This window comes from Pelobates fuscus, chromosome 3 (genome assembly GCF_036172605.1).
Source record: "Pelobates fuscus isolate aPelFus1 chromosome 3, aPelFus1.pri, whole genome shotgun sequence".
NCBI classification, from domain to species: domain Eukaryota; kingdom Metazoa; phylum Chordata; class Amphibia; order Anura; family Pelobatidae; genus Pelobates; species Pelobates fuscus.
In genome coordinates this window covers 38,514,674-38,540,429 of record NC_086319.1, presented here as the reverse complement: position 1 = coordinate 38,540,429, position 25,756 = coordinate 38,514,674, and the positions used below count along the sequence as shown (strand labels likewise).

The following is a 25,756-nucleotide window of genomic DNA, read 5'->3' as shown; positions in this document are numbered from 1 at the left end:
CTGGTTGCTAAATCTTTCTTTACAGGAAGTGCATAGGGAGGCTGTGTGAATCTCGGCCAGGGGAGGTGTGGCTAGGTCTTCATAAACAAAGTGATTTAACTCCTAAATGGGAGAGAATAAAGCAGTGAGACTGAAGGGACATGATCTATACACAAAAACAGCTTCATTAAGTTATTTTGGAACTTAAAGTGTCCATTTAAAAAATAATGACATAATAGTTATAAAAAAAAAAAAAATGTTGGCTAAACTTGGAACGAACTGATATCAAAAATAGATTAGCATGAAAGATACACATACAATATATACTCATAGGATATACTGGCCCATTGCAAGACATATATAAATGGTTCTATAATTTTAGTAATATATTATGTTTCTTGTAGATTATCAAACAGAGTTACTATTGCTTTTTTTTTTTTTAATTATAATTATTATTTATAAAGTTGAGCAAACTTTACACCTTTATATAGCAAGGGATTGGCCTCTCTCCGTGTAACCATAGCCCATTTAGTTGTGTTATATAATACTATTCATGTTCAAAATACACATCACAAAGCCCCCATAATTTATTAGCACCATTGAGCCACTCATGAAGCTATGACATCAACGATCTTGTTAGTTAGCAGCACTGTGAATCTAAAAGAAAACATTATTAAACGAAAATTCCAATTATTTAAACTTTATACATAATCACATATCATGCATTACTATCAAGGCTCCTCATGTTCTATAAGATAGTCCGTGCAGTGCTTTAGTACTAATAGTTGTTTTGTCACCTTTGTTACCGATTTATTTGCGCTAAGAGATCGTCATTGTTCAAGAAAGCTTTTGCACTTTGATAAAGAGCTACCCTACCTCAATACACCCACTCCAAAGATTATTAAATATGTGACAAGTGAAATTTTGTAACTCTTGTCAAGTCTCTCCATATACATACAGGGCTGGATACAAGCTTTATTTAATTCCAGCAAGTGATTGCTATTCTCTGCTAATGTGTTGCTATGGATTGCCTTTCTGGTTCAGCTTGATGAGTGATTTGCGCTATAATTGCTGCAATTATGGTTGTGGCATAGATATAGAACCTCTGACTTAAGGGGTTACTCCAAGGGTTACAGCCCACTGTAGTGGTCATAATGCCAGGACCCTGGTCGCATGTCCCCAATAAGGGCAAGTAGTTTTGCAACAATTTGCCCTTGTACCGAGTCCTGCTTGGTTCCAGGTCTCCTCTGTGGCTGACTGTGATGTGCATTCAGATTATGCAGAGCCGGATGCTGATCCTGCTGCACATTCATTGGCTGAGAGTGTCAGCTGATTGCTCTCAACCAATAATTGCAATTCTGTGCATAGAAACATACAGGGAATTGACATAAGCCAATCAGAACTCTAGTTGACATTAACCAGCCCAACGACGCTGCCAGAGGTGGAATTCACCTCCAGCAGAAGAATGGTTATTTCTCTATAAGTTCAGTGTTTTATAGCGAAACACTCGCTTCAGGTACCAGGACTGGGAAAGGCTGGGAAGTCTCAAGATGGGTGACACAAGCCAGAATTTCATGGAATTAAAATTGTGCATGTGGCTTTTATGCAGAACGTGGCTACCAGGAGAGGCAAGCACTGATTACATATCTATATGTGCAATAGCTGCTCAGCTCTGATGCATCAAAAGTTTATTAAATACAACAATATTCATTGTCTTAGTGGGAGGTGTTAGACAGATCCTGCCAAATACTGCAAGTATCACTACACCTTTCATCCTGGTGCCTGTAGAGTTAATTGTAGACTTTGTGTTATAAACATCATTCCATTTACGTTATCTGAAAAAACATAAATATATCAAAAGTTTTTTGTTACTTTTTTTTTTTTACTTTACAATGACTTAGAATTTAGGAATAATTGCATTTTTATATATTTAGCTTTCGTTAATAAAATTCAGAATGTCACATTGAATATTTTTGTACAGAGTTTCTATGTACAGCATATACATAAATATATATTTTTAAATTTCCACATATTTTTCCGTGGCAGCTTTGCTATTAATATTGTGTTTTTCTGCAGAAGAGCACCACCCCCGCAGAGCTGCTATTAGCTTATCTCACTTATAACATACCTCACACTTTGATATAGAATTGAATGTTTACAGGACTAACCTATCTTTGGTTTAAACGTACAAGACAAAATTATACGCAACCATGAAAAACTGTAAAGCAAAACTTAGATAAGTAGAAAAAGAAACATTTCACCAGGCCGAATATAATTTTACTCCCAGTAATTTAAACAGATAAAATATTTTCTACATCAATTGTAATAGGTCTAGATCAGGGGTCCTCAAACTCCGGCCCCCCAGATGTTGCTGAACTACAACTCCCATGATTCTTTGAATTACATAAATAGCCAGATAATCATGAGAGTTGCAGTTCAGCAACATCTGGGGGGCCGGAGTTTGAGGACCCCTGGTCTAGATCATATTCAATGGAGGTCTCTTGAAAATGTACTGCAGTGATGGGTAATATTTAACATTATAGATTCTGTACACAAGATGGTTGTTGTCCATTACTTAGTCTCAGATCCCAATTCAGTATAAATATAGTTGACAATCTGATAGCTTCCTGTACCTTGTGACATTAGGGGAGATTTATCAAAGCATTTTATTATAAAAATTTGTGTAAAGTACTAAAAGTTGGGTAATGACCATGAAATTTAAGATAAATAAACACCTTGTTGAACAAAACAACAGTCCTGAATCTTGCAAATGTTAAAAATAATAAAATAAACACAAATAATAATGTTAGAAATTGCTTAAACAGCTTAAATTCAAAATGTAAAAAGTCCCCATAAAGTACTTAACCCCTTAAGGACACATGACATGTCTGACATGTCATGATTCCCTTTTATTCCAGAAGTTTGGTCCTTAAGGGGTTAACAAAGGGTCAGTTCATGTAGCATCCAACGCAAAGTGAAAAGCAGTGATCTAGAGGATACCCCACTGCTGTATTTATGTTTACATTTCTTCATCTTTATTTCCATAAAGTTTAAACAATATCTCAGACAGGCAGTGCTTCAGGGTCACAGCAAGCATCTCAGACCACCAGCGCTCATAATTTATGCATTTTATTCAGTTACATTTTATGCACTCTGGATAAACTACAATGTGCAAAACGCGTTGGCTGAGATATATGGTGTCATAAGGTGCTGTGAGCCCGAAGCACTGTCTGATTGAGATATGTTTTTTAACTTTCTGTAAATAAAGACATTTGAACATGAAGTACAGAAGTGGAGTATTCTTATAGATTATTGTTTTTCATTTGGCATTTTAACCACCATGGAAACCAGTGGAACCAGAAGGCACAGTTCATTGGTGATCATTCCCCTTTTACTTTTTTTGCCCCACATTTTAGAACAGATCCCTTTGATAAATCTCTCTTGGTTAGTCAGAATTATTCTTCTATCGGCTGTTCAGTTCAGCTAAATCACCATAGATCGTAGGAGACTCCACATATCACGTTAGTGTTATATATGATATTTGCTGTATAATAGTTATCATCTTAATCTGTTATTCATTTCATTATGTGGCATTATAGTGTCATTGCAAATATATGAGCTCTCTAATCCACTATGAGTTTATTTTCTTTTGTAAATGTAATTAATACCTCCAAAAGACACAATAAAATAGCAGAATTATTGTAAACAAGTCACCATCGTCAATTATATAATCTCTTAAACCAATTTTATATCCTCTAAGTCCACTACTTAGTGAGTTTTTTTAATGTTGGCCAGTGGAACCCATGACATGCAAATAAACACAATGACTGTAGCAATATTAACAACATACAACTTACACATTCACAACTTACATTCACAAAACAAAAATCCATGTAAAAAAGAATTTCTATGTAAAATAGAATGTTTATATACAGTTTGTATTTTGTGTATGTCCTCATAGTGTATATGTAATATGTTGCACTTTCTAACATGTGAAACCTGCTTTGATAATTAATTATGCTTTAACTGTTACAATAACTTGGGTTTGTCATAAAATTCCTAAGCGGCATTGTTCAGATGTGTGTTATTGTTGTCACTCGTGACTATTAAAAAATTCTCAAACTGTGTTGTAATTCTTGTCATTACTTAACCTTCATGTTTGTCGCAAGACCAATGTCTATTTTAATTACTATTACCAAATTGTTTTTGTTTTTGTTTTGTCTCCTGTACTTAACAAATATGCCCAAGGATTACTATAAAGCAGGGGTAGGCATCCTTTTAGCAGCACTGTGCCGATATAGGATTGTAATGTCCCGTAGCGTGCCGGTCCTATTTTTTTTATTTATTTTTTATTAAGGTGTGTATGCTGCCGTATTTTTTATTAGTAGTGTGTGGGGGCTGTTTGGGGTATTGCATGTGAGAGGCTGCATGTGGGGTTGTGTGCATGTATGTGGATTGTTAGCAGGTGTGTGTATGTTTGTGTGTGGGCTCTTTGTATTATTTGTATGAGGGGAGGGTTATTGTGCATTTCTGTGTATATCTAGCAGTGTGGGTGGCTTCCCTGGGTTCCAGTGGGGACCATGCTGGCCAGGTACAGGTCAAGGACAGGAGCTGCAACAGCAGCTACGGGCTGCTTTACTACATGTGGATTCCCATTCACAAGTGCTGGGAGGAAGTGATCTCCATGTGCTACAATGCTTAAATTGAGGATTGTCCTTCACAACCTCTTCGTATTAGCAGATATCTGAAGTTTTACTGGGACTCCTGATAGGCCAGAGCCTGTTTGGCTCTAGCAGCCTTGAGTGCCGCGCAAAGACACCTCGAGTGCCGTACATGGCACTAGTGCCGTAGGTTGCCTACCCCTGCTATAAAGTATGGTTTGAAAAATCATAGAATACGTAGTAAAATATATGAATACATCATTTTTTTTTAGAACACCAACATCATTTTTGATTACATCGTAATAGCGTCATAAATATTATACAAGTAATATGTGGTCAAATAATTTTACAAGGAGAAAAAAAGTATTGTGCATTTGTTATAATTACATTACTGTTACAAAAGTAAAAGACGTAATGTGATGTGTCTACATAATTCTAGTTGTTTTGACGCAGCTTCCTCTTCTGTCCAGATTCATATTACGGTAAGTTATTCAAGAAACTATGGTATTTAAATGTCACATATGAAGGTGTTACTTTCCATTCAATCTGTTGAATCAGGTTATTGCAATGCTGTAATAATTTTTGTACACCTAGCGGAAAAACCTCCTTACCGTCATTTTTTACTAATGGCAGTAGCATAATTACGGTATTATCTGCATTTTGGGACCACAACACAAAGAGAGATGTATTTATTTCATTTTGACATTTACTAAGCTATATCAGAGGATTTATTTATTTATTTAGTGTAGATTGGTTTAGCTGTATTAGACCAGTAGACAAGATGCCAAAATACCAGAGTATTGCAGTATGCAATGATACCTTTTTTATTGGACTAATATTATATTTCAAAGACAAGCTTTCAAGAGTTTCCCTCTCTTCCTCAGGTCTGAGCAATGTATCTACAAATATCTTGACTTTATATCTCCATAGTCAATTACAAAAAAACAGTATCAAATTACAGATATTTTTTTTTACATTTTAATTCTGCGGGTTATGCTTTTTAATCATGGGATTAACTTTATTGGTGAAAAAAAAAAATGTGTTTCAGGCCAGTTGCATATTGTATGTGAAACTTTTATGGCCGATATTTTATTAAAATAATTGTGATGCGCAAATAGTAGGACTGTAAACTGAAAATGGAAATGTGTTTGTGAGTGTGTGTATGTGTTCGCATATGAACAGAGAGAGACAGAGATAAAAAGAGAGTAAGAGATAGGAATAAATAGATTTTGTCACTGTAAAACTTTTTTTTTTTTTTTGTGATTTTGATTCAACGTAACATGTTCTTTTTGTTCCTACATGGTAAAAATGTCTCATATAGTGGTTGTGCCAAGTATGTTTTGACTCTACTGTCGATGGGAATTATGTAATTATGTAATTTAAATGAATAAATCTGCATTTCAGAAGTTCACAAATACCTGTGGTTTGACTGCCACTGCTGATATGTGATGCCTTATATTCTCTCTGATTTTTTTGTCTAAATTGTATTTAGCTATTTGAAGCAGAAAACTTAAAATAAAATAAGATATAGAATTCCAAATGTAGGGAAAAAAATTGTAATAATCAAAAATGCATCCAGCAGAGTTCATGGATAGCACTGTAGAAATTGATATCATTTTGGATGCACTGTAGAAATTGAAAATAAAAGATTGCATTATTAGGGAAACTCTAATATTCCATCCGTATTTAATATCATAAGGCTTCTTATTTCTGAGCAAACTGGATTATTAAAAACATATTTTTTTTATTTTAAATGATATCCTCAAATATTGCTAAGCTTTGCCTGCCTAACCTGTTTTCAAAATCAGGTTACGAAGCTGCAAGAAAATCAAAGTCTAATAGACTTAACTGAAAGCCATCCAAGTGTTGAGGTTTTTTCATACAGTTACAAAATGTATCATGTCTTTAGTCCCATTGTAAGTATGTATATAGTAAGGTAAATAGTAATTAGACGTGTGCATTGCAGAAAAATTTGGTTTAGAAAAAAACATTTTTTAATTCGGTTGACCAAATTTTATTGATGTGATGGTACCGCTCTTCCGAATATCGTGCATACAAACGATTCAGAGAAACCTATTCGGTCGATCAAGAAATTATGCCAAATATATACATAATTTAGATATTTTATATATACACTGAACAAAATTATAAACGCAACACTTGTTTTTGCCCCCATTTTTCATGAGCTGAACTCAAAGATCTAAGACTTTTTCTATGTACACAAAAGGCCTATTTCTCTCAAATATTGTTTACAAATCTGTCTAAATCTGTGTTAGTGAGCACTTCTCCTTTGCCGAGATAATCCATCCACCTCACAGGTGTGGCATATCAAGATGCACATTTTAGAGTGGCCTTTTATTGTGGCCATCCTAAGGCACACCTGTGCAATAATCATGTCTAATCAGCATCTTGATATGCCACACCTGTGAGGTGGATGGATTATCTCGGCAAAGGAGAAGTTCTCACTAACACAGATTGAGACAGATTTGTGAACAATATTTGAGAGAAATAGAAAAAGAAATAGAAAACGTCTTAGATCTTTGAGTTCAGTTCATGAAAAATGGGGGCAAAAACAACAGTGTTATGTTTATAATTTTGTTCAGTGTATAATGCAGTACAATGTTAAGCTCATTTTCTTGCCTTTTTATTGAAGCAAATTCCATTTGCAATTCAAACTGAATCGAATGATATTTTACCATTCAAATTCAGTCAATATTCACAGTTTTGAGCATTTGATTACTTTTGAGAAATCAGTTATGTATTTTAAGTGTTTGGTCGTTCAGTCCAGTTGATCCCTGGTTTATTTCTTTCTTTATTTGAGTTCTTATTTTTTTTTATTTGTTAAATTTAGTGGCGGTCCTCTAATTGTCAATCTTGTCTTTTTTTTGGTGCCTTGGGCAGAGATCAGAATCACACATTAAATTAACCGATTCAGCCAATGTCTGTGCCTTGCTTTTGCGATAAGTTCATATGGAGCATCGGAGTTACGAAATTTAGATGACCTGCCTATTGGCCTAAATTTAGACATATTGCAATTTGGTTAAAACTGAATGCACAAGTCTATTAGTAAGAAGTAAGCAATAAAAAACATTGTAAATACATATTAAACCAGTGCTACAAAGTATTTCTATTGGATACAACAGAAAATAAGCGCTCGCTACACAGTGCAAAAAAGGAATGGGCAGCAGAGAATCTGTGAGACTTCCCAAAAATCTCACCAAGAGAACAAATATAGGTAGACAGAGTGATAAACCGCGCCCTATAAAGTGAATATACAGTGCTGATAGTGCAAACAGAGGTATATATACTTATATATCTGATGACATCTGTGACTCCAAAGTATCTTGAAAAAAACAGAAAAAATATACACATATAGTGCAATATGTAGCAGCAATATTTAATGTTAGGTAAAGTGTGTAAAGCGCACACTCACAATTAATTGAGCTACGGAGAGCTCTGCTGATAATCGCCTGGACGGTACAATCCCCGTCTGTGGATATATATGGATCTGCAGTTCTTATCCTCCAGTATATATGGGGAGACACAATAGAAAACTTTATGGTGTAGTATGCACAAGCATAAATAAAAATAATAAAAAGATGGTATCCTACTTACAATATCCAGAGCATGACTTGCTCTGGCATGGAGAGCGTTGGTGGTATTATCCCCACCCAGGGTATATATAATAATAATAAAAAGAGAATATCTCTTTAAAACTATAGGTACTTTATTATATATATAGTAAAAGCAGTATTGGCAATAACTGTAGCAGTAACAATGCTTAATAGCACTATTAAGTGTTGTATCCATATCTTTGTCTTATTCCCTTTTTAGCAGCCCTACACCCTACTACTATGGCCCTTTTTGAATATAGGGACCAATATACCATTGACATAGATGATGTATTCAAAGATATAGATGTCAATAATGAAATAGAATTTGAAGATCCTTTAGAAAGTCTGGATAACTCAGAGGAAATGTTAAAAGAACTAGAATTCTCATTAATCAAAGAGATGAAATTAAGATGGGAAATTGCCACCCTAACTAAATATATATAAGATAAAATTGTTAATTTTACTAAGCTGTCTTTTTTTTTTGTCTACTGTAATGTCTATTAGACTCTTTGAAACTGATGTTGTATTGCATCAGAAAAACATTCATTGTAGAAACCTAAATAACTTACAAGCCCTCAGCTGGTTGCCAGGTGCTGCGGTTTGAGTTTGTACAATGTCTGCAATTTCCACCTTAATTACGCTATTCGAGGGAATAAGTTTAGAATTACATGTGTTTTGTTAGCGATATTTATAAGTATGATGTTTTTATTCACACAAAAAAGGATTAAGTTAATATACCACTGTGAAATTTAAAAAAAATGTCTTTATATTTATCATTTAACGATAACCAGTGATTTCTCTTTCATAAAAGAAAGAATTCAGACTGGCGTTCTCAATAATGTAGAGTCCTATTACATCAGGGCAATTCACTCAAATTTTTATTTTTTTAAATCAACTGGAAAAAAAAAAATCATGTTACCTGGAAACCTCCTCTTATGTAGCTGATTTTACAATTTTGTTACTTTGACCTAAAAGTCCCATCAGTTGTCCGCAATTCACAGTATAGTGAATAGCACGTAATTAGAACTTCGCATTTGTTAAAGAAAAGATGCTTTTCCATAAGTCGCCATCTACTTTCTTTCTGGATTAATCACATCATAATTTTTTTCAGAGTTTTCTCATATATTGTTCAAATTGAAAATCTGCGTATAGACATATAACTATTTAACCCAATAAGAAACACAAAAGTACACGTTTTGTTATACAGATGGAAACAAACAATATGGATATCAAAGCTGCTCAATGCAAATAAATATGTCATCCACTCAGTATTCTGTTACTATGGAAGTTCTCTACCCCCCACTTGGTTCCCCTCTCACCTATTTACTGCCTGTATTCCATTCTCCATCCCAACTTATTTGACTTATTTCTCTCACTTCTGTCCCCGTACCTGCTCTTATTCCATCTCCCAGTTCTATGTGGCACCCTTAAATCTGTCTCCCACTCTAATTAGCTCACTCTATAATTTTTCACTAAATTTAACCACTCACATTCCCTCAGTCCTCCTGCCATAAGTCTCTCTTTCCTCCTTATCCCTCTTCTGAATAGATCCACTTTTTTTTCACCCCTATTCATTTGCCATACTATGACCGTAACGCACCCTGTTCCCTATTCCTTGATTTTTCTAAAGTGACAAATAACGCACCCTGTTCCCTATTCCTTGATTTTTCTAAAGTGACAAATAACGCACCCTGTTCCCTATTCCTTGATTTTTCTAAAGTGACGAATGACTACAGTCATGTTTTATCTTTTTTTATCCACTTGAGAAAGCCCTAAGGGGAGAAACGCATTGTGGAAATTTTAACAAACTCTATTTTATTAACCCCTTAAGGACACATGACATGTATGACATGTCATGATTCCCTTTTATTCCAGAAGTTTGGTTCTTAAGGGGTTAAAGGTATTTTGGCCACTTTCTTTGTTGTGAGTTAGCCATTTATATTTTTTTTTACCAATTTTATTATTTTACTACCTGGCATCTGAGTTCTACTTGTTCCAGAGAGATACTACTCCAAAGCATCCTTGGTGGGGATTTTACCACTTACACCCTATCATTGAGCAGTGCTTCTGCCCAATTAAATGTGAGTATTAATTCGGTATTTTATACACTCTCCTGGTTTTATCACAGTGAGCCTGATTGTTGTTTTTTATGTTACATATGGTCCCTGTCTGATGAGATATCTACTTACAACACTCCCTCACGTATTCCATAAGTGGGGATTATACCACTGAACACTGTTTATACTAGAGCTAGTTTTTAGCTCTAAAAAACGTGAGTAGAACCATATAGACCTTTTTTATTGGCTGCTACCCATTTGGGTTTTATTTCACTATTAGATTATCTTTTCTCTTTCATACGGATCCCACGAACCCCTTGATCCCACTACTGCATAGACATGTCTACCTCAGATAGAACTGCAATTGTTCTCTCATCCTAAGATTTTTCTGGACTCCTTTTGGACTGTTCTCTCTCTCTCTCTCTCTCTCTCTCTCTCTCTCTCTATATATATATATATATATATATATATACCTATTATTATTTTTTTTGTTCTCTCTCTTTATTATATATTCTTGTTTATTTCTATATTACTACTTGCTTATATTTAATTGTACATATTATGACCACCGTCCACCTGCCTGCCCAGTCAATAAGCACTTTACTTCACTTTGTTCTTTTCTGCCTAAGCAGAATGCAAATAACACAAAAAGCAAGCAATGGACTGGTAATTTGAAAGTACCACAAATTATGTGATAATCTAGTAGCATAATAAATCATTTTATAAGAAGTATGTATTATTATCCTTACTGGCCAATAAGAGGACATTTTACAGTGAAGCAGAAACTGGGTAGGCACATGTAAAAAATGGTTACTGTATCTCCAACCAGGAGACAACCAAACTCCAGAGATAATTGCTAACAAATAAAAAGACCGGGCAAAGTCCTAAAATCATGACAGATTTAATGAATGAAGAGCAGTAGCTTATTGGCTCCTAATAGAGCTTGAATCATTTTACATTAACCCCTTAAGGACACATGACATGTGTGACATGTCATAATTCCCTTTTATTCCAGAAGTTTGGTCCTTAAGGGGTTAAACGAAAAACAAGCACATTGACCAACGTAGCCATTACAGGCTCAACTGAGCTAACCTACTCCCACCGATTACTGCCATGCAGGATGGGTGGATTTGAAAATGAAATGTGAAAGTTTCAAATATTTGTAAGTATGTCAACTGAAGAGGGACTAGGTCCCTCGAGGCTGTGGTGACTCCTAGCATTGACAAAAATAAGGAGGTAGCGCCTAGAAACAAATGGCAGCTTAAACACTACACCTTAAAGCTTACTGTTGTTGCTATGGTGCGAGGAGTGTAAGGATTCAAATATTTTTGAATAGTTTAAATTCTTAGCTGGGATCCACCAGGCACCACTTATCCACTTCCTTATCAAAAGAGCTAGATGTTCCTCAACAGGAACTTCCATTAACTGAGAGTAAATACTCTCAGCCAATGAGCTAAGATCTGCATTGCAGAGCTTAACTCAGGAGGGCTAATGGAGATTCGTGCTGGGTAACTTCCAGTTTTTGAGAGATGGTAGAAGAGGCAGAGTGTGTAGACCCCAGGTAAGAAGTCAAACCATTTAAACATTGTTTGACCTCCTACAACAGGAGGTCAACAGGCACTATAACCACTTCACAAATGCACTCCTGGCATCATAACCACTACACCAGGTGGTAGTGGTGTTTGGAATGTTCCTTTAAAAATATACAGATGGTCTATGTGCTATAAATTACCTCTTGAGATTTAATTTAGAGCTGCTAAGGGATTATGAAAACTGGAATTTGTAAATTTGCGAGCTCCGATCATTTTTCGCATCGTTAAAGGCAAACTTTCAATATGTAGAAAAGACAAATTTAGTAAAAACAAAATTAGAAAAAAAAATAGTCACATTATAACACGCAGTAGTAGTTTATGTTGAGTTTTATTAATATTACTTTTCATATAAGGAAATCATTTTCATAAAAAACAGCCTTATTTTTGTTAACTTCTCTTTGGTTTTTGTTTACCTTTTTTGAGCTTCACCACATATTGGCAGCATTAATCCATGATAGCTGAAGTTCTTATAATGTACGATATAAAATGTTAAAAACTTTTTTTTAGTAAAATTTGCTCAGTTTACCATTTACTGAACGGATACATTTCAGTTTTATAACATGGTACTTATCCCCTATTTGTCCTGGCACGTTTTGACGTAAACCTCTACAAGAGATATAGATTAACTTATCTAAAATATCACAGACATGGTCGGATTTTTTCTGTGTCTGTTCTGAAGTAATTCCAGTGAAATTACAATTTAATTACTGCACAATTTTAGTGACATTAAAACTTGCGCAAAAACTAGGCACCCAGTCACGTTGTCATGCCCTGTACATACAAACATTAAAAATATAAATATAATTTATTGCATATTTGTCATTACTCACGGGTTTAAAGCTGTCCCTGTGACAACGCTGGTAAGATAATCACTCTGTTCTTAGTGTTTAGTTTACCTTTAAACGTGTCATTACTTGAGAAAAATCTTGTACTGGGAAGTATTTTCTATAGAACGCCATACCCTTCTTTTTTGTGGAATATTTAAATCCTATGGGAGTGATTTCTTTTTTTTGTTATCGTAAGTGGTTTTGTGTGAACATGTACAGTCCAGTATAAAGTCAAACGTTTCTCACATTCAGTGTGGGTTTTGTTGGAGGACAGAGAACAAGGTATAATAATTTAACAGTTGGGGAAATACAAGTAAAAAGGAAAGCGATAAAGAGCTTCAAAGAATAAGACAGAAGATTAAAAAGAGAAAGACAGACAGAGTGACGGAGTTAGAGATAGACTTTCCTTCCAATATTCTAAATAGCTAGGAGGTACTCTTTTTGTTTTAGGGGGCGTGATTGTAAATGTAGCCAGAGTCTGGTTCTGGAACGTTTTAGATTACACCACGACCTGCTGATTGATGTTTACGTAAGTAACATAGTAATTTAACACAAAACCAAATTGTTTAATTTTTGCAATGTTTTTTCTAAAAATATTGACCATAGTTTAAAAACACTTTTTCACTCGGATACACCATCTATCCTGAGCTCTTTGAAAAGAGTCACAGTCTAGAAAAGCGCATGATAACACAGGTAGGTATGATGCCAGGTCAATAAGGTAAGTGGCCAAGCAGGGTTGGCATGGGGTCATGCCAGTGATGTAGCAGCCATAAACAACCACTCTTGCTAGGTGACAGTATGCTCCGCATTGTGGCCAGTAAGTGCTCTTCACAGCAGCAATGTTGTAGAGTCCCTTGCTCATCCTTGACCTGATTTAGGACAAGAACCTTTCCCTGGTGTCATTATTCTGGAATGGAGAAATCGAGACATAATATTCGGGCTTTCCTGTTGGATTCAAAACAGTTATCAGGTATAAAAGAGGAAAGGGGTATTGGCCCAAAGAGAGGTTGTCCCTAATATCCAGGGACATATGAGAAATGGTTAGGGGAAGGAGAGAAGTGTAGTAGAGAACATGGCAAACAGCGAAATACAAAGAATAAAAGGAACTTTTTTAAGCTAAACATGATGCCTGCTGCTTTCAGGCAGGAACGTATTAACAATCTTCATCAAAGTGGAGAGCAGGGCTGCAAAATTAACAAAGGGAAAGGAAGATTTTAGTTATGGAAAGTATGGTAGAAAACTAGAACTTTTTTTCTTAAGAAAAAAAAACATCTCAAAAGAGATAACATAACTTTAAAAATACAATTTGCTATTTTATTCTGCAAAGGAAAGGTGTAAGATTTCAGCCCATAAACCCACTATGTGAGTTTTCCAGGAGGCAATTTCAACTCTGTCCACCTTGTCAGTCCTTCCTGGCATATATAGAAATAATAAAGTATTTAACCAGGAAAGATACATTCAGATTACTCTGGTTTCCAAGTGCGTCCTTGGGATGTTACTTCTGCCCAACATCCATATAGGCAACTTTTTTTTTTTTTATGAGAGAACAGTTTATTGCCCAAATATTCATGTAATTTCAGACTTTGTGCTTTTAACATTCTTAAATTTCTAAACGTAAGGCCGACCTGCACCTTTACTATGAACTCCTGCAGTTATACAGGAACAAAAGGCTGTATTTTTGTCAAAAAAATGCGGTGGCTTCCTCTTCAAGGTCAGGGTAAGAGAGTCACTTCTTATATTATTCAAACATTATTTAATGGTCTCATCGTAATTATACTGATGGATAATTTCATAGAAGCTTTTCCTTTTTAGAGGAAAATAAAGTAGCAAACAGATGCAGTGACCATTACTCCATTGCAGTGAAAGATAAAATTGTGGTGAGAGCACTCAGAACATGCAGAAATAAAAAGTATATTACCAGACTTGATTAAAATGGGAATATCTAGAACAATAAAGCACAAATACATAGAGTAATATTGTCATAAAAGAGATAAAATTATAACATGAGACTGGTTACACTCACATATTGCTGAGTCACTTTAAAAGCTGACTCAGACTTAGGGCTTTTGTGGAGATGAGAATTCTTCAGCTTTAGACGTCCTGTACCGGTTATACTTGGTCTGCACTGGGAAGTGTTTCTTCAAATTACTCCAGGAAGCAAGATCCAATATAAAATTTCTTTATTGTAAAATAACTTGATTATTAAAAAAATAGTATCATATATCTTTATCCAATACAGGTAAAAACGTCCTTAAAAGCACAATACCACGACGCGTTTCGGCACTCTCAGCCTTTCTCAAGTGGTCTGGTCTTCTCATCTCCTGAATCTTCTTTAAATATTCTGAAGTTTGGCGCCCTTTCGTCGGCGTCTTCTGTCTCTTCTGCTTTCGTCATTTCCAAACGTCCTTCAGTTACGTTGCGTCATGACGTCTGGCGCCTGCGTCATTGGTCCTCGTCCAGGCGTCAGCTTACGTCATGACGTCTTATGGGCGCCGGACCCGGAAGTAATACCGGCGCCATATTTCAAAGTCCACAACCATGCAATTTTGCCAGTCCTTTAAACTACACTTTACAAGACAATAGTGAATGATATTTAGAGGGAAAAAGGGGAACGAATACATACTTATTTTCTACATATAGCAATAAATTAATATAGGGATATTTAATTCCTATTAAGAAAGGAAGGAAAACAGGGTTATTAATGTTTTTAAACTTTTAAAATCATATATACTAAAAAAACCACATCTAAAAAAAAACGTATAAAATTACATATAAAATTGTAAAATTATATACATGAATTAATCTCGAAGTCGATATTGAGGCCATGGGGGGATAATGATTCCAAATTAAAAATCCATTTCATCTCATTTCTGCTGAGGAGACTATCTATATCTCCCCCTCTCCAATGGGTTTTTACGGCCTCTATTCCTATAAATTCAAAACCATTTATGTTCCCTCCATGTACCTCTAGAAAATGTTTAGAGACATTGTGCAAAGTGAATTTCCTATTTATATTGTACACATGCTCCCTCATTCTTATCTTCAGTAATCTTGACGTCTTCCCAATATATTGTATGCCACAAGGACATATTATCATATATATCACATTTTTTGAGTTACATGTAATAAATGATTTAATCTCATGTATTTTTTTGTTCTGAAACGAGGTAAAATGGGTGACTTTTTTATTCTTATTTTTTCTTTGGGCACACCCTCTACATCTTCCACAATAGTAGAAACCTTTTTCCCTTTTAAACATGGATACACCTTGAGAAATTTTCTCTTTATCTAAAAAACTTGAGGTCAGGGTTTGTTTGATATTCTTCGCTCCTCTAAATATCAATTTTGGTTGTGTCCCTAAATATTGTTGCAGGCTCTCATCTTGTTCAAGAATATGCCAGTTTGTCTTCATAATTTTTTGTAACTTTTTACTGTGAGAACTAAAATTAAAAATAGCCGGTACAATCTTATTATTCTCCTTTTGTTCTTTTTTCTTATATATTAGAATATTTTCTCTTTTTTCTTGTCCTACTTTATTTTTTATGTTATTCAGGGAATCTTGGTTGTATCCTTTCTCCATTAATTGGTTAATAAGTATCTTTGTTTGTTCTTCATATTGTTCATCTTCTGTGCAGTTGCGTCTTAATCTTAAAAATTGGCCCTTTGGTATGTTGGTTAACCAAGGTTTAAAATGGCAACTTTTAAGATTAATAAAACTATTAACATCTACAGTCTTAAAATAAGTTTTACTTTTTATTTTCTTATCTTCAATATAAATACTTAAATCTAAAAAATTGACATTTACGGAGCTAATTTCCCATGTTAAGTTAATATTCCAATTGTTAACATTCAAGTTATTTAAAAAGTTATTTAAAGATTCCTGTGTGCCTCTCCATATTAAAAAGATGTCATCAATGTACCTCTTGTAGAGGACCAGATTTGTCCCGAGCTCTGGCCTTGAGAAAATTTCCAATTCTTCCCAAAAAGCCATAAATAAATTAGCATAGCTCGGGGCAAATCTGGTCCCCATGGCCGTACCCTTAGTCTGCAGATAAAAATTGCCCTCGAACCAGAAAAAAATATTTAAAAGGATCAGTTTAATGCCCTCTATAATAAAATCAATCTGTTCAAGGTTAATATCTGTGTCCTTCCTTAAAAAATGTCTAGCAGCCTCACAACCCCTATCATGCTCAATAATAGTATAGAGGCTGCTGACATCGCAAGTCACCATAAAAAAACCCTCTTCCCAATTAAAACTATTTAAAATCTGTAAAAGGGACATGGTATCCTTGAGGTATGAAGGGCATCTCTTTACTGGATCTTGTAAAAAATGATCTAAAAACTGTGACAGGGGTGATAACAAAGAACCGATTCCCGAAACAATGGGTCTTCCCGGAGGATTTTCTGTGTTTTTATGAACTTTTGGTAAAACATATAAAACCGGGATCCTGGGAAATTTAACATCTAAAAAGTCGTATTCCTTTTGATTTAACAGTCCTGACTCTAATCCTTGACTTATGAAAACACTCAACTTTTCTTTTATATCTTCTAACGGGTTATTTGGTAATAATAGATATGTCTCTTTATCTTGTAGTTGTTCAAAAATTACTTTTAGATATTGTTCTTTTTTCCATATTACAACCCCCCCGCCCTTATCTGCGGGTTTAATCACAATAGAGGAATTTTTCTTCAAGTCCTGTAGGGCCTTTCTTTCACTTTTGGTTAGATTATTCTGTTGTCCTTTATTAAATTCAATTTTTCTTAACTCACTAGTACATGCTTTTTCAAAGACTCTCATGGCATCTGACTTTAAGTGGCTTGGGAAGAATTTTGATTTGTTTTTAAGAGTAGTATGTTTAAATTTATTGTCTTCTTCTTTTGTTTCCCCATTGCACATCGGTTTCTGATCAAAGAATTTTTTCAAACATAATTTTCGTATAAATCTATTAATATCCAAAAATGCTTCAAATTTATCTATGTCACAGCTTGGTGCAAATTTAAAACCATAGTTTAAAACCTTTTTGTGTGATTCTTCTAAAACAACATCTGATAAATTAAAAATTCTTATATCCGTTGTTTTTTTGGGAGTGTCTCCTCCCTCCTCCTTTTTTCTTCCTTTCTTATTTCTATTCCCTCTTCTTGTCGTCTCCTTTTTGTTGGAGTCTGTGCTACTGTTCCCCCCTTTGTTCTGGCCATAGTTTGGCCTAAAAAAAGGTCATCATCATTTGTTTGTTGTAGATGACTATATCTATTTGAAACTTGTATCTCTTTTCTATAGTTCCTATCTGGCGAATATTTTTTGGGGGCTCTTTCATGGTTATTCTTTTGAAATGAGTTATTTCTGTCTCTTGTTCTAGATTTAACTTGAATCCACCCTTGGTTTTGTTCCTCTCTTTGTTGAATTACATTTTGAGAGGATCTTTCTCTATAGGGTTTTCTATAAAGTTGCTGTGGTAATCTATCGTCTTGTTTTGTAAAGTTTCTTTTGTAATTGTCTTGTTTGCTATTATTAACATATTTCTTTTTTTGCGGTTTAATTTGGCCTTTTATGTAATCGTCTCGATCTCTTTTGAGTTTTCTTTTTTTAGTTTCAATCACTTTATTTTCTATACTTTTAACTTTTTCTATCGTTTTTTCCATTAAAAAGCTTGAATTCCTCCATTTCAAAAAATTATTCAAGTTTTCTCTGAATATCATTAATTTCCTCATTGATTTGATGTAGATTTAAAGTGCGTTGCTCAATAATGACAATGATCATATGTTTAGCAAAGGATTCTAATGCTCCATCCCAAGCTTCCTTAAACCTTTCACTCTCATTTTCTGACGTAGGGGATTTATGGAATCTTAGACCTCTAGGTGCTATTTTCAAGTCAACATATCTTTCTAATGTAAAGACGTCCCATCTGTATTTCATTTCTTTTATAAGTAATCGTTCTAAACTTATGCATATTTCTATTAGCTCATCATTCCTTTTTTCTGGAATTTTTTCCCATTTTTCGTCATCTAATGAGCCAAACTTTTGATTCATGCCCTTCTGCCAACTTTTACGCAGATTAAATATGGACATTTTGTTAATACACGCTTGATCCCCAAATTGGAGTGTTTTTTAAGGTACAATGTACAAGTAAATAGTATTTGGGGAACAGAGTATAATTTGGTGCTGCTATCACCAAGTGTGAATCACTCCAACACACAAAAAAACAATACAGTGAAAGATAAAATTGTGGTGAGAGCACTCAGAACATGCAGAAATAAAAAGTATATTACCAGACTTGATTAAAATGGGAATATCTAGAACAATAAAGCACAAATACATAGAGTAATATTGTCATAAAAGAGATAAAATTATAACATGAGACTGGTTACACTCACATATTGCTGAGTCACTTTAAAAAAAATAAGAAAAAAAGAAAAAATAAGAATAAAAAAGTCACCCATTTTACCTCGTTTCAGAACAAAAAAATACATGAGATTAAATCATTTATTACATGTAACTCAAAAAATGTGATATATATGATAATATGTCCTTGTGGCATACAATATATTGGGAAGACGTCAAGATTACTGAAGATAAGAATGAGGGAGCATGTGTACAATATAAATAGGAAATTCACTTTGCACAATGTCTCTAAACATTTTCTAGAGGTACATGGAGGGAACATAAATGGTTTTGAATTTATAGGAATAGAGGCCGTAAAAACCCATTGGAGAGGGGGAGATATAGATAGTCTCCTCAGCAGAAATGAGATGAAATGGATTTTTAATTTGGAATCATTATCCCCCCATGGCCTCAATATCGACTTCGAGATTAATTCATGTATATAATTTTACAATTTTATATGTAATTTTATGCGTTTTTTTTTAGATGTGGTTTTTTTAGTATATATGATTTTAAAAGTTTAAAAACATTAATAACCCTGTTTTCCTTCCTTTCTTAATAGGAATTAAATATCCCTATATTAATTTATTGCTATATGTAGAAAATAAGTATGTATTCGTTCCCCTTTTTCCCTCTAAATATCATTCAGTATTGTCTTGTAAAGTGTAGTTTAAAGGACTGGCAAAATTGCATGGTTGTGGACTTTGAAATATGGCGCCGGTATTACTTCCGGGTCCGGCGCCCATAAGACGTCATGACGTAAGCTGACGCCTGGACGAGGACCAATGACGCAGGCGCCAGACGTCATGACGCAACGTAACTGAAGGACGTTTGGAAATGACGAAAGCGGAAGAGACAGAAGACGCCGACGAAAGGGCGCCAAACTTCAGAATATTTAAAGAAGATTCAGGAGATGAGAAGACCAGACCACTTGAGAAAGGCTGAGAGTGCCGAAACGCGTCGTGGTATTGTGCTTTTAAGGACGTTTTTACCTGTATTGGATAAAGATATATGATACTATTTTTTTAATAATCAAGTTATTTTACAATAAAGAAATTTTATATTGGATCTTGCTTCCTGGAGTAATTTGAAGAAACACTTCCCAGTGCAGACCAAGTATAACCGGTACAGGACGTCTAAAGCTGAAGAATTCTCATCTCCACAAAAGCCCTAAGTCTGAGTCAGCTTTTAAAGTGACTCAGCAATATGTGAGTGTAACCAGTCTCATGTTATAATTTTATCTCTTTTATGACAATATTACTCTATGTATTTGTGCTTTATTGTTCTAGATATTCCCATTTTAATCAAGTCTGGTAATATACTTTTTATTTCTGCATGTTCTGAGTGCTCTCACCACAATTTTATCTTTCACTGTATTGTTTTTTTGTGTGTTGGAGTGATTCACACTTGGTGATAGCAGCACCAAATTATACTCTGTTCCCCAAATACTATTTACTTGTATATTACTCCATTGCAGCTTAAAGTTTTAAAAAGGATTTACATGCCTTCCAAATTGTTCCAAGGGCCACTGGAATGGCAATGAAAGCCTTTTACATTTAGTGAATACGTCTCGTCCATTATAATGTATATGCCTTTTTGCATTTATCCTTGAGAATTGTGAACATTTTTACATTTTCAACCCAAACAAAACTTCAAAAACAATTAATAAAAGATTTGGTCACCTACATAACATGCATATAAATCATAAAATGTATGCATGTGTTGGCAGCACTAATTTCAGCAGTCTGACATAACTACACTGCATTTTTTGCAAACTTTACACTGCAGACGATCTCTTGCAAACGGAGCTAAACATTGCAGTGGCATAGTATATACACTGTTTTAAGCTCTACATACAGAATATAAACACTGTTTAGAGTTGACTAGCACATTTGCATTTAAATGTATTAACTTAAATCGCAAAGAAACTTTCAAACTTTGCCTAGCACTCCTGGACTTAAGCAATTTATTAATTCAGCTTTGTGGTTAAAGGACGACTTCTTAAAAGGACCGTTGAGGTTCCTGAAGAAACAACATGAAACTGGTTTTGAATTGCACACATTAATATGCAAGTTTAACCCTGTTTTTGTGCTCTAAAATAACATATCTGGAACAATGTTAAGTATATTTAATCTCTTGCTATAGATCATTATGTCAGTCTCTAAACAATACAAGCAAAGCTAAGAAACGTAAAAAAAAAAAAACACAACAATAATTACTGTTGTCATCATTCAGGGTATATTGGTAATACTATAACTCAACAGATCCCAGATGTAGGGATCTGTTCTGCACATAGGATGACATTTTGGTATATTATGGAATGTACCAAGATTTGCTAATGCCTAATGGTCACTAGCCACGTGTGTAGAAACCTAAGATAGCAGACACTGCTATAAAATAATTGAAAAAAAAACAAAAACAAAAAAAAACATACATTCTGGTACTGATATTCTGTTCACATCATGCAATACTATTTAAAAGCTGTATTCTGATCATCTTCTATCAGCGTCTTTAAGATATCCGCTGACATCATGAGAGGGTGACAAAGAGTTACTCAATTCAACTTGCCCCTACAACAGACATCAGCTTAGGTATGGAGCTTTAATAACCGTTGTTGGGGGGAGGAGGGAATGATTATGATCTTATATTAAAAAGTAGTTTATTCACTAAACAGTGACCCGTGATGATGCAAACTTGGGAACTTTGAATCTTTATATTTCGATTAAATAGGTCCCCCCTTTACAGAAAAAAAACCTTTTAAGTTATAAAGATTTACGTCTAAGAAAGACAGCCTTTTTAATGCAGCCAATCCTCCCTCGCTGAAATCACCAAGCCACTTTTGTCAAATCAAATGCTTTTCATACAGAGGTATTTAATACATATGGTGCAGGTGTTCCTTTTGCTGTGTGATCCACAGATCCAATGCTTCGCTATGAGAAGCATTGAATCCAATGCCAGCACAGCCAGCTTCAAACAACAACAAACATTGTATGTTGATGTCAGACGTAAAATAGATTAAATTACAGACTATTTTAGTTTGAAATCCCTAGTGGCTGTTTGAATGACAAGCATTAGAGATGTGGGGATTGCAAAAAAGTTTAGAAACGCCCATTGTTCTCATTTACAAGGGGCAGTGTCTATATCCAAAAATCACTTCATTAAGATTTGTGTTCTCAGCTCATCACAACCCACTGATTAATGAATAAACAGAACATGCTTTAAATTTGCAATAACTATCTGGAATGTTACAAAATCTTTTTGAAGTTTTAAGCCAGAATTATTTTAGTTTTTCTTCTTCAGGTCTGAGGAATCTTCTTCATCTGTGTATTCCCTGGGCTCCTCTCCGTCCTTCAGAAGCTTCCCAACATAGTGGTATTTAAATGAAAATTGGGATTCCCAGTCACTTAAATCTCCCATTGCGAAGCATTTAGATCAGAGAGGTCATCATAAGTATCAGTTAAAGCTTCCTTGTCAAGGCAAAATGTGGCTAGACCTCTTGAAGCATCACGGCCAGCAAACACCCCATATGGTCCCTCTGGCCCATAAAATTTCTTCCCCCTGGTAACATCGAACACCTTGCCATTTATTGCCATCAGAATCCGGGGATTTTGCGCGCCATCAAATTCTTTAAGTTCTGCCAAAGTGAAGTCTCTTTTTTTCATTTTGGGCAAGTGTTCTTCTTTATCTTCATCTGATGTTCTAGGTTTGTCCCCCCTGACTATTTTATACAGCAGGTACAAACAGAGACACAAAAGACATATATTTAAAGGAGAAGTGAAAATCTCCTGCAAAAGACCTTCTTCAGCCATTTTATAAACTTGCTTTTAGTTTTTTTTCGAAACAAAGCATTCAATCCTCTGACCGGTAACTTGTCATCAAGTGCCCTGGGTTTCTGAGTGTTTGGCTAGTCTAAAGTGTATTCCACTGGGTCACTCCCATTCCAGCTCTGCAGAAAACCTGGATGGAACTAGCAGGAGAGAGCAAATATTACAGCATTCACAAGTGGGCACTTTCCACTCCAAACAGGGCTTCCTGAACCCATATAGGCAACTTTTATCCTTATAGAAGCACAATAGAAGTATACTGACAGGGAACGGTGAACACAACAGGATAGTTGCTAGATACCACAACTGTACTTCTCCCACATGTAACACTGAATTAATTAGGAACCCGGTGGCCTAGTCTTAACAAAATGTAAATCCATTTAAAGGGACACTATAGTCACCCAGACCACTACAGTTCAATGAAGTGGTCTGGGTGCCTGGTCCCTCAGGTTTTAACCCTTCATATGTAAACATAGCAGTTTCAGAGAAACTGCTATGTTTACATTTGGGGTTCTTCCAGCCTCTAGTGGCTGTCTTCCGGAGAGCCACTAGAGGTGCATCTGCAACGCTGGAGGCGAATTTTGCATCCATCACATAGAGTGTCCATAGGAAAGCATTGAGAAATGCTTTCCTATGGACACTTTGAATGCGCGCGCATGTGCATTCGGCTCCAGTGACGTCTGACGTGGGAGCTGACATCGGACAGGAAGGAGAGGTCACCAGCGCCGAGGGAGCCCAGTGCTGGATTAAGGTAAGCTGCTTAAGGGATTTTAACCCCTTCAGCGCCACGGGAGGGGGACCCTGAGGGTGGGGGGACCCACAGGACACTATAGTGTCAGGAAAACCGCTTTGTTTTTCTGACACTATAATGATCCTTTAAATTTCAAAAGCTGCAGTGTAACTCAGAACTACCTCTAGGTATTCTATCTTGTTGGCATCAATATCCATTTACACAAAAAAATAACCTGATTTGTCTCCAAAATCTTGAACCCTGAGAAATGGAGAAAGGTATTATGGTGTAATGAATTATCGTTCACCATGTTTTCTACATCTGGATGGATTTATGTTTGGAGAAAAACAAAGGAAGCCCTCAATCCACAAGGTCTGTTGCCATCTGGTAAACGTGATAGGGGGTCTATAAATCTCCTGTGGTAAAGTCATTTTTCTATTGGGAATCATTAGGTCCTATAATTACTTTCTGTGGTCAAGTAACAACCAATCTATATGAGGTCCATTTTACAGAACCAGATGTATCCTATAGTCCAAACATGGTTCCCATAATGCCTCCATATTCCGGGATTGCAATGCCCCCCCGATCACTGCAAAACAAATTCAGTATGAAGTGAAATGATTCTAATGGAAGGTTCTATGTCTTCAAACCTACATTTTTCTGAAGGTAGAAGCATGACACGTCTCATTATAAGGTCCATAATAGATTGTTATTTTGTTCATATATAGTGTATTTGAATAAAACATAAAAATGCCTCATTAGAATGGATTTTATGTAAGTTCAAATACAAATCAAATTGTTAAATCTCATATGTTGCAGCAAAACTCTTCTTTATACAATATCTATATTCATTACCATTATATTGTAATTCACTTAAAAAAACGCATTGATACAAAATATGAGAATTGTTATAGCAACGCTTTAATGTAAAGACATTAACAATAGCACCGTAGCATTAGAGTGTCATTTATAACTATGGGTATTGACTTAGGTTTGCTGGTTAAATATTATGGATTATACAATCCACTATCAAACATGTGTATCACCATCTTTTTCTTGCATTGTGCATTGCAAAACAAAGTGTCCATAAAGTCATATCTATCTGAGATTATATGAATAACACTCAGCTTAGAAAGATATTTGTTTTTCTGCCATTGCAATATTCTGACCTTTTGTCTATCTGATCTGATTTTCTGTAGCTGAAGTCCACCATATTCACACACAGGAAAGTATAAATGTTATTGCTGCATTCCAAGGAATGGAAGAGGAGATACAGAAGGTTCTAAACAATATAGATCTCAGTGTGGGTTGCTAAAACAGTTTTTTAGTCCACTGCATTTTAGAAACACAGTATGACAACTGTACTTACTGTATGTAAGACATTATCTATATTCCTAAAATTATATTATTCCTGTCCCTAGTAGTATTTGGACCCCAACCACCTATTCAGCATAGAAAGGGCTTAACACCATTTTTTTTTACTTACCCTATTTCCATTACTGAGGCTCTCTTGGCTCTGCTTAGCTCTCCTCCCGGGAAGTCATCACGAAGGAGGCAGCGCCAATTCAATACCACTCATAGAGGAGCATTGGGGACCTAATGCACATGCGCGGTGAGCGCCGTGCACACATTCAACTGTTCTCTTAGGAAAACATTGAATGAATGCTTTCCTATGGGGGTTCCACGTCATGTGACCAAGTTTTACTTGGCCTGTGCTGTGGAAGCGCCCCTAGTGGCTGTCAATATGACAGTCACTAGAGGAGGAGTTAAACCTGCAATGTAGACAATGGAAAATAAAAAAATGTTTTACATTGCAGGGTTAAGGGAACAGGAGCACTGCACCAAGACCACTTAATTGACCTCTTCATTTTTTTTTTTTTCAGATTACAATTTTCTGATATTTTATATTTAATTGTTCATCCTTTATAGATTTTTTTTTTTTGGGGGGGGGGGGGGGGAATGAAAAACTTTAGACAGAATACAGTTCCTTTATCTTGTAAAATTTCATACATGCCTGAAATGTTAGTATGACGAGATAATTTTTTTAGCTTGCTTGTGAGCAATTACCGATGAAGGTAATTGTAGTGCAGCTT

The 25,756-nt window shown here is 35.2% G+C and overlaps 1 protein-coding gene and 1 pseudogene across 1 annotated transcript in view; one reads left to right on the top strand and one right to left on the bottom strand.

Annotated features, from left to right (window-relative positions):
* The window catches only part of ADAMTS20 (ADAM metallopeptidase with thrombospondin type 1 motif 20), a 215,325-nt gene that overhangs the window by 142,751 nt on the left and 46,818 nt on the right, over positions 1-25,756 (top strand). The gene's annotated exons all lie outside the window — the stretch shown is intronic.
* On the bottom strand, positions 21,875-23,104 carry LOC134602238 (membrane-associated progesterone receptor component 1-like; annotated as a pseudogene).